The sequence below is a fragment of the Monodelphis domestica genome, chromosome 1 (assembly GCF_027887165.1).
Source record: "Monodelphis domestica isolate mMonDom1 chromosome 1, mMonDom1.pri, whole genome shotgun sequence".
Lineage (NCBI taxonomy): Eukaryota > Metazoa > Chordata > Mammalia > Didelphimorphia > Didelphidae > Monodelphis > Monodelphis domestica.
In genome coordinates this window covers 399,972,865-399,985,080 of record NC_077227.1, presented here as the reverse complement: position 1 = coordinate 399,985,080, position 12,216 = coordinate 399,972,865, and the positions used below count along the sequence as shown (strand labels likewise).

Below are 12,216 nucleotides of genomic sequence, written 5' to 3'. Positions count from 1 at the left end.
CAACATTGTATATAAACAACATAGAAAGACAACAAAGAACTATGATCAGTGTAATGTCCAATCATGATTCCTAAGGACGGATGAAAAAATGTTACCCATAAACTGACAGAGAATTCAAGATTAACAGTGGGACATATATTTTTATCCAAGATCTGAAAGAGAAAACTACCTCCAAAAAGAGATAGTTTAATGGAAAGGACCTAGAGGGATTGGAAATGGAAAAAAAAAAACAAAAAAAAACACCAAACAACTGAACTAGGAACCCTCCAGGGCCAGTGAAACACAACCCTTGCAATTATTTAAAAAAAACAAGTTTATTGAGGATAGTGAAATGATAAAAACTTAAATCTACACAACTATAACTCATTTCACCAATCTACACTCCCCCTCGAGGGGTTTGCCCTTCTGGTCTTCTCAAGCCCTTTCTATTCACTCCTTGATCTTATCTGGACCCCCAAAAAGCTATTGGACTACCTATATACTACAGATTATCTTTAAAAGGCTGAGGATGCAGGACCCACAGATGTACTGAGTCCTTACCCAAAGCCTGGAGTTGGCTTCCTAGGTAAACCCAAAGTCCCAGGTGACAATAACCTCAACCAAATTGTTTCTGATAGGCTGATCTCTGACAGGTTGATCTTTGTACTTTAGGGAAAGGCAGATCTTCTTCAAGGCAGTTCTCCAACTCAGGAATTTCCTAATCTTTCCTCAAGATTAGTCTTTTTCCCAGAGGATGCCAGAGCAAAGATCCTCCTTGCTAGCTCAGAGGAAAGCCAGATCAGGAGAGACTGTTAAACCCAGTAAACTCCCAAGATCCTCCTCTCTTTTCAGAATCTTCTACTGGAGTTTGTGTCTAAATTCTCCTCCTTTCCTCTTAAAGCCAATTTGTGCATTTTTCTCTGTCCTTTATCACTTTTCCTTACAGACCAATCTGGGAATCTCTTTTGTTTGGTCATATATATTTGTTCCAAGTTTTTTCCCCTTTTTTCTTCTTTTAAATAAGGTGTGTGTGTGAAAGCAAATAAATACTTGGTAATTTAAAAAAGAAACTGAAAGAAAAGATTAATCTTGTTTGTTTGGCCCCTGAAGGCAGAAATAAGAGCAACAGAAAGTAGCAAATTTAGGCTTGTTATAAGGAAAAATCTCACAATTAGTGCTATTCAAAAGTGGAATGGGCTACTGGAGATAGTGTGATCCCCTTTACTTGAGGCCATTAAGAGAAAGCATTTTGGCTGGAAAGGTACTTGGATATGTTGTAGAGGTGGTTCTTTTAAAGGTATTTATTGTAGTACAAGGCTTTTGGGCATCTTTCCAACTCTGAAATTCTATGATTCTGCCTTTCCTTAATCCTGCTAATCATCCCTGTCACATAGTTTTCTAATCTCAGAATCATCTTTATCTTTTCCCTCTCTTTTGCTTTCTTTTTTTTATAAGCATTTAATATTTGCCAACTATTGTCAATTTTAATTCCACATCACTGCCATATCACTTTTCCCTACTGTACAGCTAGTTTAGGTCCTTATCACATCTTGCTTGATGCATTGGTACTGTTACCTAAGCTGTCTCCTGGCTTCAAGTATTTTCCTTCTTCATATAAAATCTTTCTGTGACATGGATTAGATCACATTACTTTCCTGCTCAAATGTCTTTAGTGGCTCTCTACTGTCTTTAGAATATAAATGGCTTGGCACTTAAGGTCCCCTGATTTTATTCCAACCTACTTATCTAGCCATATTTCACAATACTCCCATTCATGCAATTCATCCAGCCAAATTAGACTCCTACCATTTCTCCAAACTTGCCATTCATTTCCCAAATCCATGCATCTGAATAAGTTCATGCATGAAATAGGCTCGTTTGTCCTTGCTTCACGGAATCATTTTCTTCATTATGTGTAAAATTCAGATGCTATCTCCTCTATGAAGGTTTTCCTCTTTTCCTTGGTCATTAATGCCTTCTTCCTCTACAAATTATCTCGTAATTATTTATTGTGTATATGTTGTCAACATGGAATTTAGAAGACCCCAAACTTTTAGCCTAGAAAGATTTAGTGATTCCCCAGTTTTACTTAGCTCGGAGGTGAAAGCCTCAGGCTTGAGCCTGTTCCCGTGAGAATCCACAACCCATTTCAGATGGGGGCTAAGCCCAAAACGAAGTCTTCTAGTCTCCAGAAGCCTCTCCCACACCCTCCTTCCGAGGATCGAACTCGGGACCTTCAGCTTGCGAGACTTAGGAGACTGACGGGGTGCCTACTGTGCCAGAGTCACTCGACTTCAGCTTCAATGGTCACATACACCTAATGTCGTAAGAACCAAGAAGTCTCTGACTCTTACTGGCTGTTCAACACTCGTTAAAACACTTAACCTCTCAGGGCTCTAAGCAAGATACTAATCTGTTGTAGTAGAGAGAATTTTCCCCATCCGAAAGATACCTAGCCTGACTGTCATCTCGGGGTCCTAAACTACTCCCCAGCCCTGCTGCTCTGACTTTCTAGTTTGATCCTTTGCTCTAAAGCCTAATACCTATTCCTTCATCTCAGTCTCTTTGAGGGATGGTTTTAAAAAGATCACGAGTTTAATTGAATTTTGGAGTTGTCATGGAATCACATGACTGAGATCGCTACGTGATTCTCACATGACATTACTGAACTACAGCATCTGATTGGCTATAGTGTTTACACGCAAATTACTGGGGACCGGGAACTCATGGTACTCTGTTTCCCAGAGGGCCTCAGGGCTTTCGCTAGTAACGTTACTTCATTTCCCAAAGGCTTCTAGGCTTTTCTGTTCTTTATCTGTGGAATGGCTGGGGCGGGGGTGTAGTTCGATTTATTCTCAGGCTCCTAGGTGATTGGATTTCAAATGGTAATTTTTTTTCAATGTCTGCCTAGTTTGCCTTCCTAGACTTCAGCTCTTCCCTATCCACCCCAAACAGCAATTCCTTTTTGAGTTCCTCAGCCCCACCTACTGAGGTCTGAGGCCGGAAGCTTTGCAGTCCTTTGTGGGAAACGTAGTCTTGAGACAAGATTACGGTCATGGTATTCTAGGGTTTCTGGGAAACGTAATCCTGGAAGTAGGGGCTGGCTAGGGCCAATCAATCCCAATCACGTGGTGTTCCCAGTCATATGATTCAAGTTTGAAATGAATTATCGCGGGCTGAGGTGGGACCTTTATATCGCGGGTGGGACCTGATCTCAGTTTTTCTTTAAAGGGGCGTGTAGAAAAGTCAGGTAATGGAATGGCGATTCAGATTGCAATAGAACTTGAGGTTTTGCAGGACGTTTTCCCGCCCAATAACCCCGTTGAGTGGGACAGATAAAATTGGGCGCCTCTGCTTCAGAATATGGGGTAAGCCAGATATTTTACTTCGAGAATCACACACTTAATTCCATCTCATTCACCATGATAGAAGCACTCTACTTAAAGGTACAGTCACTTCCCAGTATGGGTGAAATTTACTTCTTTTGATTTAGTGGGTAGCCCGGTGATGAGGGTTAGCTAGACTGGTCAAATCAAGACCACAAGAATTTATCAAACATCTGTTATATGCCAGGCACTGTAGTAAGTGTAAAGCCAGTCTCCGATCTCAAACAGATGACAGTCTAATGGAAGAGACAACTTGCAACAACTATATACAGATAGGATATCTACCGGATAATTGTACATATTCAACAGAGAGAAGGCACAAGCATTAACCGGAATGAAGAAAAGCTTCTTGAAGAAGGTGGGATTTTAACTGCGACTTTAAGTTTGGAAATCTAGGAGGTAAAGATGGAGGAGAGAATTCCAGACATGGGGGAGAGCCAAGGAAAATGCCCAGAGTGTAGTGTTCTAGGAATAGCAAGGAGGCCAATGTCCCAGGCTCCTTGGATGACTAGTTTATACTAAAGGCTTTTTGGGTTTGGTAGGATCTTCCAGAGCTTTCACTCTGCTATATAGCCTCTGAGCACTCAGCAATTTTCTGATTGCAAGAAGCCTACAACAGTATACTTGGTACAGGTATGCAAATATAAATGTCAATTCGTCAACAAGTGTTTATTAAATATGCTCTTACCATGTGCCAGCCACTGTGAAAGACTCTGGAGATACCAATACAATGAAATGATTGCTATACCTAATGAATGAGTTTAAGAAATTGGGACTCATTGGGAATGGGATTAGGGGAGCAGTGACTGTCCAAAGGTGGCAGCAAGATGGAGAAGTGAAAAGAGGGTTGGGCCTGGAATCAGGAAGACTTGAGTTCAAATTTGACCTCAGACTTACTAGCTGTGTGTCCCTAAGGCAAATAACTTAACCTCTGTTTGCCTCAGTTTCCATATCTGTAAAAAGGTAGTAATATCCTCATCTGCTTTGTGAGGATCAAATGAAATAATATTTGTAAATTCCTAAGCATAGTGCCTGGTATATACTCTTTAGTAGCTTTAGTGGTTTCCTCCTCTTCATGATCCCATTTGGGGTTTTCTTGGCAAAGATACTGGAGTGGTTTACCATTTACTCTAGTTCATTTTAATGCGCCCTGTATTTATTTCCCTGGCATATAGGAAACACTATCCAAATGCTTATTTCCTTGTCTCCTATTCCCTAAGGTTACACCAAAGGGTTGGTGTTAACTGTAATTGCAATTCTGGCTCTCTCATTCCATCAAATTACTTCAAGTGGTAATAATAACAACAAGAATAATGATAATAAAGAATGCCTTGCATTTATATAGCACTCAGGGTTTGCACAAAGTGTTTTACTTATATTATCTCATTTGATCCCCACAATCTTGTGGCATAGGTGCTGTAATTCCTAGTGTAAAGATGGGAAAAACCAGGCACAATTAAGGTGTATTTGACAGCCAGTGGCACACAGCTAGGTGTCTGTAGCAGAATTTGAACCTAGGTCTTCTTGACTCCTATCCAACACTCTAAACTACCTAGTGCACTACCCAGCTATATCAGGTCAGGAAAGTGGAATGACCTCGGGGAAATGTTCAGATGTGTTAGTGTGGAAAAGAGCCTTTCTAACAAATATTCTAACAAATTTCTAACAAAAATTCTAACCTTCACCAAAAGAATAAATTTATTAAAATAAAACAATTTCTTTTTGTTGTTATATTCATTTCTGAATGTTTATTTCTCAATTCCCTACATAGTGAACCATCTCCTTTAATAAAGAATGTTTTAAAAAGGGGAGAAAAGCAGGTCAGCCAAACCAATCAATCTGTCAGCTGTGTTGGATAGCATATATATTAATCCAAACCTTTTTTGCACCCTTTGCAAAGAGAGAGTTGTTCTTTTTCCATTTTTTTTTCAGGGTCCGGCTCAGATATCTTAATTACATACATTCACTTTGTTGTTGTGTTTTCCATTTGGATTGTATATATTATTTTTCTGGTTCTGCTTCTTACATTTGCATCAGTTCATGTCTTCCCATGCTTGTCAGAATTCTTTATCTTTGTCCTTTTTTTATGGTTTATATTCCTTTATATTCAGTGCAATTGAATGTTTAACCATTTCTTATCCAATGATCATCTATTTGGTTTCTATTTTTTGATACTTCAAAAAAAGCATTATTCTAAATATTTGTGTGTATGTACATATGTGTGTGTGTGTGTGTGTGTGAGAGAGAGAAAGAGAGAGAGAGAGAGAGAGAGAGAGAGAGAGAGAGAGAGAGAGAGACACCTTTTTTGTCTTTGACCTCTTTGGGACAATATGCCCAGCAATGAGATTTCTAGGTAAAAGCATGGCTATTTATATAACTTTTTAACAATATTTTAAATGTTTTCTAGGATGATTAGATCAATTATGGCACCACCAAAATGGTTGCATCAATTCCCAACTCCAACAATAGGGTATTCATGTACCTGTTTTCTTCCAATCATACAACATTGAATGTTTCTATCTTTTATCATCTTTTTATCTATTAGCTGAATTAGAAGTTAAAATCTGAATTGTTTTGATTTGTATTTTTTTTTTGTTATTAGTGACTTGGATCAGTCTCTCAAAGTGTTAGTAATAGTCTACAGTTCTCCTTTTGGGAACTGATTGTTCATTTGATCAGCATCTTTTGAGAGATGGCTTCTGGGTTCATATATCTGTGTTAGTTCCATATATATATATATTTATGTATATATATATATATAAGATATCAGACAGAAATTAATGGAAATGTTTGGTGCAGTTCCCCCCCCCTTCCCCCCTGCCATTGACAATTTTCCTTCTTATTCTAGCTCCATTGATTTTGTTCCTACCAAAGCTCTTCAATTTTATGGAATTGCATTTGTTTTATTTTTTGAAATCAACTTGATTCTTTGGTTAAGAATTCTCCCCTTCCAATAATTGTGAAAAATAACTATTTTCAATTTTTTTTTCTTTATTCCTTTTGCCTTTAGATTGTGAACTTATTGTGACATTACATAAATGTTAGTTAAAATCCAATTTCTACCAAACTGCCTTCTGGTTTTCCCAGCAGGTTTTATAAATTTAGGGAACTGACAGTTATGTCAAATAGTCGTTTATATTCTTGAAGTTATTGAACATTGGATTATTGATGGATAGATGGTTTTTGATCCTTGCTTATGTAGTTTGTTCTTCTGATCTACTTTTGTGTTTTTTAACCAGTACCAAATAGTTTTGTGATTACTACTTCAGCCATCCTCCTTCATTTTTAATGGATTCTTTTCCAAATATGTTAGGCATCATTAATAAGTTTATATTCACTTTGGGAAGTAGGTAGAAGCCATATCTAATATATATATATATATATGGAACTAACACAGATATTTGAACCCAGAAGCCATCTCTCAAAAGATGCTGATCAAATGAACAATCAGTTCCCAAAAGGAGAACTGTAGACTATTACTAACACTTTGAGAGACTGATCCAAGTCACTAGTAACAAGAAAAATACAAATCAAAACAAGTGATTGTAGGGATTTTGTTAAATAAAACTTAGCTAAGCTACTTTGATTACTATGTTTAAGAGAAATCTGATCGAAACATTTTTACTCTTGTATCCTCTCAGAGATGGTATACATCTGAAACTAATGGATTCTTAGAAAAATCAGAATTATAAGCAACCCAGAGGGCAGACTACATGTGGGTGAAAGTGAGATGCATTATTTTCAGTGATTATTTTGTGTTTAAGTAGTGTTGTAAAAGATATCAAGATTGTACAAAACTAGATTTACATGGACCTACTTGTACAAAAATAGGGCTCTTTTTGTGGTGGTAAAGAACTGGAAAATGAAGAGATATCCATTAATGGGGGAATGGATGAACAAATTGTGGTATATGATTATAATAGAATTAATTGTGCCATAACAAATGACAAATAAGATGATTGCCAAAAAAAAACCCTGGAAAGACTTACATGAAATAATGCAAAATGAAGTGAGCAGAACCAGAAAAATGTTGTGCACAGTAACAGTAATAATGTATGATGATCAATTTTGAATGACAATTATTATCAGCAATGCAAGGATCCAAGACAACTCCAAGGGACTTGTGACAAAAAAGGCTATCTACCACTGTAAAAGGAACCAATGGAGTCTGAATGCAGTTTGAAGCGTACCATTCTTCACTTTATTTCTTCCATGAATTTTTCTTCAGTGTAAGCAACATGTCTTATTTTATAAAACATGGAAATATGTATTTCATTATAGCACAAGTACAACCTATATCATATTACCGACTGTTTTGTGGAGGGGGAGGGATGGCAGGGAAAGAGGAAGAGAACATAGATCACAAAATGTCAGAAAGTGATTATTGAAAATTGTACTAACATGTAATTTGGAAAATAAAAATGAATGAAAAGACATGCCCCTCCCAAACTAGATGCACATCATTCCCTTATCTATTCTGGAGTTCTAGCATTCCTGTACATACTATATCATGTCTATCCTCTTTGACTGTGCTTAGACTATTCCCTATGCTTGGTGTGTTCTCCCATTTCTACCTTTTAGAATCCCTCGTTTCTTTCAAAAGCATAGCTTGGGTATTGTCTCTTACAAAAGAGGTTTCCAGATCCTTCGAGTTCTTATTTTCCTTACCCCAAAATTATTTTTTATTTGCCTAATATAGATTTTTGTATATACTTATTAGCAGTTATATTTGTGTTTATGGCTTTTTATCCTTATTGTCTAAGTTGATTTTGAAAAGGAGATTGATAAGTTCTTTATAGAGAATTATGCACAGATACAAAGACCCCAAACCCTGAGCACTTGCCCTTTAAGGAGCTAACATCCTACCAGAGCAAATAGCATGTATACAGATAAAATATACAAAATATATAAGGAATAATTCAAACTAATTTCAGAGCAAGGGAAATACTAAAAGTATAAGGACTACCTTGAAGATATTAAGAGAAGCAGAGCAAGGACCCTAGCAAATTAAATTGGTTTTCCTGGAGGATTTCTAGGAAGTGGTAGATAAGACTCAGGGAAGATGAGAAAGTGTGAAAGAATCATGATCTTCCCTGGGACAGGGAGTAGCATATCAACCATTAAAACATTAAGAGTTAATTAATTAAGCAATTGGGTAGCTCAGTGGATGGAGAGCCAGGCCTAGAGATGGGAGGTCCTAGGTTCAGATCTGATCTCAGACACTTCCCAGCTATGTGACCCTGGGCAAGTCACTTAACCCCCATTTCCTAGCCCTTACCACTCTTTTGCTTTGGAATCAATACAGGTAAGGGTTATTAAAACAAAAACAAAAACCAAACCACTTAGGGTATTCCACAAAATGAATTTGAACTTTTCATTAGTTTTGACATTGGAGCCAAATCTAGATTAAATTCTTAAGTCTGTCACCTTGATCAAATAACTTCCCTTTTCTTAGACTCAGTTTCCTTATCTATAAAATGGGTATAACAGTTTCTGTATTACCTACTTTTTAAGATTGTTGTGGAGAAAGTTTCTAAACTAGTATTATGGAAACCTAAGAAAATTTACTATAGTCCATTAGTAGTAGTAGTAATAATAATTAGAGTTACATTAACACCACCAAGTTTAATTTTGAAAAATACCAAAATAATAAAAATCTGACATTTATATAGTGTTTATAGTTTATAAAAGTCTGTACAATAAGAAAATGTATGAGTCTGATTTGACAGTTTCATCATATAATTAAGATTTTGCAGCTAGAGCTTTAGCACTTTAAAAAGTATTTACTGATTTTTTGCTTGCTGAATAGAATCCAGTTCATTATTGGTATTCAAGGCCTCCTCCAGTCTTACCCAAACTTAGCTCTCTAACCACTATACCCCTACTCAAACTTCAGCCAAGCCATCTGTTCATACTTTTCAAATGTGCATAAATGCCTCTTAACCTTGAGTCATAGTGTCTTCTTGTTTCTTCCTATGTAAAATGAAATTGGATTAGAGGTTCTCTTAAGCCTCTCTCCATTTTGAAATTTTCTCTTCACCAGCTTTCTAGTTATATGGGAAACTTTCTGAGGAGATGAGCTTTGTCTCATACCTTTATATCTGTAGTGCCTTGAAAACATCAGGTAGGTATTCATTGTTTTTTTTTAATTGGATAAATGGCAGATATAATAAAGTCTTGTTTCTTTTGTGTATTGTCCCTAGAGTATTAAAAAAAAAAGTAGGGTAAGTAATGAGCTCCATTGTATACCTGGGGAGATCAGTCAGTACTTTTTGTAGCAAGGGGCATGGGGTTAAGTTTTTTTTTTTAAACCCCTTATCTTCTGTTATAGAATTGATATTAAATATTGATTCCAAGGCAGAAGACTGGAAAGGGTTAGGCAATAGGGGTTAAATGACTTGCCCAGAGTCACAGACCTAGGAAGTGTGAGGCCAGATTGGAACCCAGCACCTCCCCATCTCTAGGCCTTGCCCTCTATCTACTGAGCCAGCCAGTTGCCCCTAGGATTAGGATTTCAACAATACAGGAATTCAGCTGACCTTGAGTGTGATTTGATGACTGCCTTGCCCTTTAGAGATAGCCATCAGTTCAACTCCTTTATTCTCTCTTGTTTTTATCAACATTCCCCATTGTAGGGGACCTAGGTACCTCTGCTCTTCTCCTGAGAATAACTTTTCCTCCCCATTAACACTGAATATTTTATATTGACCTCACATAATCAAGCACATTAATTAAAAAAAAGAATAGGGATTTTAATAAACTCCACCTCCTTTAAAATTTATAATTGTCACTTTTTCAAGGCCTTAGAGAAGCAGTAAGAAGACAAAATATGTAGAGGACAGTTTTGGTGCATTGATAATTTATTAGCCAATAATCTCTTGGCTTTCTTTCTAGTCCCAGTTTTCTCATTACTCATCTTGTGCTGATGCCCTGTTGCTAGCAGCAGGTTGCAATGTTATTGCAGATTTCCTACTGCTTTTTGCTGTTGGTATTTAGGATAGTGGTAGTGGGTGGGGGTAGCCATGTTGGGGAAGAAAAAAGAGGAAGTCTGATTATTTCAACAGTTATAACCTGCTTGTGCCTAAACAGGTTACAAATATACAGACCGAAAAAGCTGTGAATAACCTGAACATCTTGGGAAATTGTGTGGCAGTAATTCTAAAGGAATTGAAAATTGCTACAGATGCTAAGAATGGGGAGTAGAGCTAGGACTAGGAGATAAGGTGGAGAAGGCATAGCAGGCAGCATAGGGACCACGCATAAAACATGGAATATTTTAAAGTACCACTTTTTATAAATGCACATATTTTTAATGTTTGAAAATCTCAGTCTGTGGTATGTAGGCATTTGTTTTGTGACGTCACATGTTTTAGAGTGGAGGTTCTAAGCATCCAGGGGACAGTCACACAGATGCTTTTATGGGCACAGTTTTTGAAACCTGCTTAGGGTCAGGGTTAGAGTCTTGTTGAAGTTCTTATTCTTAAGTAATTTCTTAAATTTTTAAAAAGGCCTGATTACTTCAAGGATCTCAGTTTCCTTATTTGTAAAATTAGGATATTTGACCAACTAATCCCTAAATTACTATTTCTGAGATTCCATGATTTTTTGAAGTCACCAAAGTTTAATTTTGGAAAAATTACTTTCTAATTTGAGGACTCTTATTTAAAGGAGTGCTTCCTGCACTGAGTGAATCATGGCCCTTTCCCCCTCTTTAAACTTTAGTAAGTGACATTTGGGAATCTCTATTGGAAAACTCTCTCCATTGAATTAGGCTAGCCCTGGAATAATCTCTCCAGCTTGGCAGGACCTTATAGAATCTGAGATCCATTGGCATACCCTTCTAGAACCCAGTCACATCCTTGTTACAAGGAAATTTAGTTCTAAAACAAGGTTGAGAAAATTTTTTTCCCTTTAAGAACTCTTTCTCCTACGAGAAAATGCTTAATAATTTGTTTAATAATTGTTTGATAACTTAATAAGGGTCTAATTATTGCAGAGCATCAGAGCCTCTGTAAAAATGAAGTGCAGTTGAAAAAATTCTGGATTTTGAATCAATAAACCTGGGTTTGAATCTTGCTTCTCCCATTTCATAACTCTATGTCCTTAAGTAATCTGTCTAACTTCTTTAAGCCTTAGTTTCCTCATTTGTTTAGTGAGGGAACTGGACTGGATGACTTTTGAATTCTATTTCAACTTTAAATCTATGATTCTATAAAAAGTTAAATGTTAGGAATTTGATTTCCAACTTAAAATAACAGTGCTAAAGTTGGAAGAGATTTTAGAGATTTAGATTTAGATTTTACCTAGACTTTTTCAAAGTCTCTGAAGGTGATGGCTATCCTTTTCTTTAAAACAATTTTATTAATAGTATTTTGTTTTTACCTCACCTCCATTTCCAAATATGTCCTCTCTCCCCCATTCTGAGAGTCATTTCTTATAACAAAGAGTTTTTATTTAAAATTAAGAGAAGAAAAAAAAAAGGTTAGCAAAATTAACTTCTGTATCAACTGAATGACTGTACATGCAATGTTCCTTATCATAGCCTTCATGACTGTAAAGAGGAGGGATCAAGTATATTTTCTTATCTCTTCAGAGCCAATCTTGATCATTATGTAGTGTCTTTTTTTGGTTATTGTTGTTTTCTTCAATTTACATTGTTGTAATCATTCATGTTTATGCTTATTTCATTTTGTTTCAGTTCATAAAAATCTTCCCATGCTTTTCCATGGTCTTCATTTTCATACTTTCTAATTCTTTAGCTAGTCCATAGTTTCTCGTTGTCCATGTTAGATTTCAGATTTAAGTCCTAGTTTGATATTCAAGGCTTTTCACAGTGTAATCCCAATTTAAC

At 36.5% G+C, this 12,216-nt stretch overlaps 1 long non-coding RNA gene across 3 annotated transcripts in view; it reads left to right on the top strand.

The window, feature by feature from the left end:
* The first annotated feature begins 594 nt into the window (after positions 1–594).
* LOC107650764 (uncharacterized) overlaps positions 595–12,216 on the top strand; it is a 45,879-nt gene continuing 34,257 nt past the window's right edge. For all 3 annotated transcript variants that reach the window (XR_008915221.1, XR_008915222.1, XR_001626720.2), the window contains exon 1: positions 595–3,723. This is a non-coding gene — a long non-coding RNA (uncharacterized LOC107650764). The remainder of the gene's footprint in view (positions 3,724–12,216) is intronic.